Source organism: Oryctolagus cuniculus, chromosome X (assembly GCF_051225735.1).
Source record: "Oryctolagus cuniculus isolate XC-2025 breed Fujian yellow rabbit chromosome X, ASM5122573v1, whole genome shotgun sequence".
Taxonomy (NCBI): domain Eukaryota; kingdom Metazoa; phylum Chordata; class Mammalia; order Lagomorpha; family Leporidae; genus Oryctolagus; species Oryctolagus cuniculus.
Genome location: NC_142888.1, coordinates 89,353,222 through 89,359,923, shown reverse-complemented (window position 1 = coordinate 89,359,923; position 6,702 = coordinate 89,353,222).

Below are 6,702 nucleotides of genomic sequence, written 5' to 3'. Positions count from 1 at the left end.
GGCGCTGCGGCTCACTAGGCTAATCCTCCGCCTAGCGGCGCCGGCACACCAGGTTCTAGTCCCGGTCGGGGCGCCGGATTCTGTCCCGGTTGCCCCTCTTCCAGGCCAGCTCTCTGCTGTGGCCAGGGAGTGCAGTGGAGGATGGCCCAAGTGCTTGGGCCCTGCACCCCATGGGAGACCAGGAAAAGCACCTGGCTCCTGGCTCCTGCCATCGGATCAGCGCGGTGCGCCGGCCGCAGCGTGCCGGCCGCGGCGGCCATTGGAGGGTGAACCACCGGCAGAAGGAAGACCTTTCTCTCTGTCTCTCTCTCTCTCACTGTCCACTCTGCCTGTCAAAAAAAAAAAAAAAAGAATATTTAAGGGGCCAGCATTGTGGCACAGTGGGTTAAAGCCCTGGCCTGTAGTGCCGGCATCCATATGGGAAGCTGTTTGAGTCCTGGCTGTTCTACTTCCTATCCAGCTCCCTGATAATGCTAATTGGGAAAGCAATGGAAGATGGCCCAAGTCCTTTGGCCCCTGCACCCATGTGGGAGACCCGGAAAAAGCTCCTAGCTCCTGGCTTCATATTGGCACAGCTCTAGGCATAGCGGCCATTGGAGAGTAAACCAGCAGATAGAAGACTTCTCTCTCTCTGTCTCTACCTCTCTCAGTAACTCTGTCTTTCAAACAAATAAAAATGAATCTTAAAAAAATAAATATTTATGATTGGGATACGCACAAGAAAAGTTGAAATATTCTGAAATCTTAAGCCTACATAAGAAATACGCTCAATAGAGTTAGCAATTTCCTCAAATTTGACAATATTAGAAATTTACCCATCACCAGTAATGAGTTAAGCTGAAAATATGAAAATCAATAATAAAAAATAAATGATGGCAAAGGAAAGAGTGAAATTTCTGTTTATTTTCTTTGGAGAAAACAATATTTTAAAATGTCATATAAAGAAAAGATCGAAGCATTTGTAGCTAAAACTGTAAGGAAAATAATCATTATAAAAATGTGCCAAAATCTTTAAAAAATAATAAATAAAGGTGTGCCAGACAGTTAGTTAAGAAAATGTCATTTTTTATGGAAAGTGAGATGCTTTTGTATACAAATATAAACATTTTAATCTAGTTGCTTGCACTGTCCATACCTTTAATATCCTTTTTTCCTAGGACCCCAAAATGTAAATTTCAGCCCCCTCAGATCTGCCCCTTAGGTATTTCATTTATTTGAAAGGGAGAGTTACAGAGAGAGAGAGAGAAATTGAGGGAGAGACAGAGACAGAGATAGAGGTCTTCCATCCACTGGTTCACTCCCCAAATGGCTGCAGTGGCCAGGGCTGGGCCAGACGAAGAAGCCAGGAGCCAGGAGATTCTTCCAGGTCTCCAACCTGGGTGCAGGGGCCCAAACATTCAGACCATCCTCTGCTGATTTCCTGGGTGCTTTAGCAGGGAGCTGGATTAGAAATGGCGCAGCCAGGACTGGAACCAGCGCCCACCTGGGATGCCTGCATCACAGGCCGTGGTTTTACCTGTTGTGCCACAACGCTGGCCCCCACAGACAGGAAGTTTTTGATTTCAATTGGAAATGGTTAATAGGGATGCGGATGTGATAGAGGACTGGGAATTAACACAATTTTCGAAGACAAGAACATTGTGTCAAGCTTTTCAAATCTGAAAATACAAGGTGTACTCAGAACCCAGTGTCAGACTTCATGGAATAGCTTGGCAGGCACACAGGGGCCCCTCACAAGGGGAGCCTCCAGCTGTCCTGTACATTTCAAACTTCCAAAATAGTGGCTGCCTCAAGGATCTATATTTGTGTTATCTCAGAGCAGGGAAAACAGCTGGTGAGTTATTTGTTTACGCACACACACACTTGAAGCTACCTCCTGCTTCCCAAATGAAAATAGACTTTTCTATTTTCTAATGACAAACAGGATGTAGGCTTGTCACCGGAGGAAAGGCCGTGGAAGCTGTGGGGTTCTTGTCTTTAGGCAAGAAAGAATTCAGGGATGAGACAGAGAGCGGAGTGATAAGGCTTTATTGGGGATAGGGTATGCAAGGTGTCCCGCACGTAACAAATCTTCCCAGGCAGACGAATCAATTAATTCACAAGCTTTTATTGGGATTCCACTCCTGGGCGAGGTTCCCCGGTCCAAACAGAGCGGGCAGGCGTGTGTCAGAGGTTGGGAGGGCTCCTTTTATAGATACAGGGCATGGGGGTTAAAGGTTGAGGCGGGTCTGATCCTCACTGGTTGACCTTTAGGCACCCGCAGGGACCTTGATAAGGACTTTTCTTCCCCAGAAGTGCGGGTAGGGACTCTCCATTCCCGGAAGTGTAGGCCTTCTCTCCTTGCAGACCCCAAAGCTACCATCCCGACCTTTTGATGATAGGAAAGGGGGCGACGATGAGTCTCTCTGGCTACTTCCTGCTGATTGGGGACGATGAGGTACTCTTCGCTGGCATGGGGCGATGTCTCAAGCTGCTGTCTCCTGGGTGGGGAGCCAAATATATCCCTGTAGCAGCATTTGGTTGACCACCTGGTTGCTGAAGGCCTTGGTTCGTTCCACTATCACCTGCTGTAAACACTTAAACAGACACTGTAGTATACAAGTCAGGGTGAGAATAGCAACCAATGATCCTAAGAGTGGCATTAACCAGGTAATGAAAGGATTTCATAGAGGAGAGGAAGTGAGGGAGGGTCTCTGGACCCTTGTGAGGATTGTTTGATGGACGTGGTTTAAATCTGATCCCAGCCAAGACCAGGAGAAAGGCCACTCAACTTTTGCAGGTAGAGGGGTTTGTCTGTAGAGGAATTCTGAATAATCATACAACATTAAGTGGAGGAGAGGACCATCAGTACACACAGGTTAGGAGTAGAGCCATTGATGTTAGAGTAGAGGCTATGATTACAAAGGAATGAGGCCCAAGTGGGCTAGACAGGGTCTAGAACAAAGGACAGAGTCACTATTAGAGGACCCAAGAAAGGTGCTGTCTAAGCCACGAATAAATTCTCTGATTGAGAGACGAATAGAAACTGACAGAAGGGTCTTGATAATAATCTGGTGGGCTTTAGGCCTTATAAATTAAGAGGCCCAGACCTATCTCTTCACATAGGGTACATCCTAAGGGAGGTGTGAACCTCCTTAGGGAAGGCACCCTGTTGACTTCCATTACCTAGCTGGCCTGGGAGGAGAACTGGCCAGGTAAAGGCAGGTGGCATCTCTAACAGGAAATTTACAGTTCTGCCTGCAATGTTGCTGACCCTATTTGGCTGTCCCCTCAGCTGCGGTGGTCACTTTGGAAGCTGAGCCGAGTGAAGGGTTTTTCAGCTTAGAGCCAATAAGATCTGTGGCTCTGACCTGAAGTCCTTCAACTCCAAGGCAGTTCCACTTCTAGAGATCTAACTCTTGGCTGGCAGAGCTGCCAGGGCCCATCACAAGCTGACTTCTGCTGAAGCCCAGGCTTACCACATTGAAAGCCATTGCAGTGGATTGGCCTGTTGGGTCTCCTTGATGGCAGATCACTGTACAGAGCAGCCTTTAATAGGCCTGCCATCTATCTTTACCTTTCTTATGATGCCTAGCTTTTTTTTTCCTCCTGGTTTTTGTTAAAGCAGACCAGAGGATGCAAGTCAAGGGGGTGTTCAAGTCCCATCTCTAATCTTTGTGACCTAAACTAGAAGTCTGTAGTCACAGGCATGTTTGGATAGTGGTTTTTCTGAAGTAGACAATGCCCATGAGGAAAGCTATGTCCTCGCTTTAAAACTTTCTTTCCCTTTGGTCTGAAAGGGAGGTCTTCCCTGTCCGTAGTCAGCCTGGGGCACCAGACAGGTTCAAGGAGCGAGGGGACCTCGAACCCAGAAAGGGGAGGCACGTACCCTCAGCTCCCGGGTTTCGGCACCATCTGCAAGGTGTCCAGCACGTAACAAATCTTCCCAGGCAGACGAGTCAATTAATTCACAGGCTTTTATTGGGGTTCTGCTCCTGGGCGAGGTTCCCGGGTCCCAACAGAGCAAGGGGCCGGGGAAGTCATGCGTCAGAGGTTGGGAGGGCTCCTTTTATAGATACAGGGCATGGGGGTTAAAGGTTGAGGTGGGTCTGATCCTCATTGGTTGACCTTTAGGCACCCGCAGGGACCTTGACAAGGACTTTTCTTCCCCAGAAGTGCGGGTGGGGACTCTCCATTCCCTGAAGTATAGGCCTTCCTCCTTGTGGATCCCAAAGCTACCAGGGCATCCGTCAGAATAGAAGTGACAGAGTGCCCAGTCTAGGGGAGAGTGAGATTACAAGGTTGAACGGAGAGAATACACCTGGGCAGGCGGCTCAGCTGAGAGGCAGAGGGCTGAGTTCGAAGTCTGTTTGGACTCTCTAAGTTTTTAAGGGAGTCTGTTTACCCACATCCCCCTCTCCTCCAGGACAAAGGATTTGTTGGGTAAAAATTAGCAAATTCTTTCCCAGATTTGCTGGCGCCAGGCACAGTAGAGCCGCTTCCCTTAGGGCCTCTGTGAAGGTTTTATTGCCCGCTTTGGTCCTGAGGAGAGAGAATTCTCCGGGGAGCTTTCCTTGGGGGAAGGGCTGGGACTACCTAGGAGGTTATCAGGGTCCGGGCAGGACTTTGAAGTGCAAGACGCTGGGCTTCTGGAATTTCCGCAGTAGGTACTGGTCTTCAGGCTTGTTTCCCACATACTTAGGCTAAATCTGACTTCCTACCCAACAGGCTGATGATAGTAATAACTGTAACTAGAAGAAGAAGAAGACTGAAAAGAGCTAGTACAAATCTCTCACCCTCATCACCGCCTCCTTTCCTGAGCCCCATTCCTGTGTCTGGACAGGGCTGCAAAGTACTAGACCTGAGAGTCTTGGGGGAGGGGAGGTGGTGAGCATAGGGAGTAAGAGGCCAGAAAGGAGGCTTGATCTATGAACTCCAGGAGGCTGAGCCTTCCTTGAGACACGGGAATAAAAAGTTCACGGAGGTGAGACCCTCTTTGTGCAGCTAGAAAAGATGGAAAAGATTAACAACGTTAACTGAGGTCGGGGAAGGGGCGACTGTACTCCTGCCCCAGCGTTAATAGGGGGGGTCTGAGCTTGGAATTAACCCTGGTCTCCCTAGACAAAGAACTGATGTTAACTCAACAGTAGTCTGAGTCCTCCCCGCCCCCACCCCACCCCTATTGCCTTGGAAGCAGGCGGGCTTGTTTCTGGCCAGGAGACAGAAAAGGAGGTGACTATTTGCCTGCTTGGGATGCGAGGAGGTTTGAATGAGCAGAAGATACCCGAAGGTGAGGCGAGGAGCACAAAGGGTCCAGGGCTGCACTGCCTAGTCCCCTTCGCTTCCCTACTCAGATCCATTTTAGGTTCCAAAAAAAAAAAAAAAAAAAAAAAATGGTGGGCTTGCTTGCGGGGAGGGATCTGGGAAGGGGCCGGCGGTCGGGTTTGGATACAAGCTCCCTATCGCGTTGAAAGCAGACTTGGCTTCAGGCCCAGGTAGAGAGGAGGGGCCGAAGAACGCCCTTGCCCGCTGTCCGGTTGAGGGTAGGAACCACCTGCCAACTCCTGGAACGATAAAGAATGCGTGAACGGACGCCGCAGCGCGTCTCTTCCTGCAGTTCCCACAGCACGGCCACGCCCTTTGTCCATTTTGATTCCGAAAATGGTGGGCAGTGGAGAACTCGGGGGTGGGTGCGCGGTCGGGGGTGGGGGCGGGTGGCAAGGACAGCGGAACTCTGCGTGGGTGCCAGCTTCCCATTGCTGCCTGTAGGAATGTGGAGAGAAAGATAAAGAAAAGCAAGCGCTCTGGATCCCCGGAGGTGGATGTGAGAGTGGATGATGCGTATAGCCCTCAGGCGCCAGGGCGCGGAGATCCGAGATTGCATTCTCTTAAACTCCTGCTCTGCCTCCGCATGCCTTTTGGAAAGCAGACCAAGCCTCAGTGGCTCAACCCAGCTCACAGTAAAGGGTCTCCTGTGTTAGTGAAGGTCAGGGGTGAAGGGATTCTGCTTCCAGGAGCCTCTTAGCCACCCAGGCTGCCAGAGACTCTGCAACCTGGAACATCACTGGTCACAGTAAAAGGGGCAAGAGACACGTGGAAATCTTTCACCGACTATACATTAGTCTAGAAATAGCGTCACTGCTGTTCACAGCCGCTTAGCTAAAGCTAATCATGCTGCCTCACCTAATGGCAAGGGGCTAGGGAAGGGGACTGGAAAGTATAGTTTTTTCAGTGTAGATGGAGTAAAAACTATGAAGTGAGAAAAAGCAACGAAGAAAATACAAGAATTCAAAGCACCAAACAAAAGAGAAATTTAAAATCCTAACAAAGTGACAACTATAATATAGAAAGCTAATTTTCTATAAAGCAACATAAGAGTGAATGTGCCCTTTGTTTTTTGTTTTCTCTGTGTCAGCCTTTGGGGAGCTCTTCATGTCCCCAGACCATGCCTCAAGGTTCTGGCAGCCTGAACTTCCGGCTGCAGTGAGACAAGGTCCAGGAGGGAGTGCTGGTTTCACAAGACAGGACAACCCCATCCCCCCGGCGCTCAGGCGGGCTGTGGGTGAGCTCACCCAGCCACACTGCTCTGCAGGGTGGGTCTGCCTTCGGCTTCTCTGCCCCAGCCTGCAGCAGGCACCCAGCCCTCCTAGGCTGCCCGCTGGGCTGTCCTGGACACACACCTGGAGGACGACAGTCCGTGGCAGGACACAGCACTTTACCTGC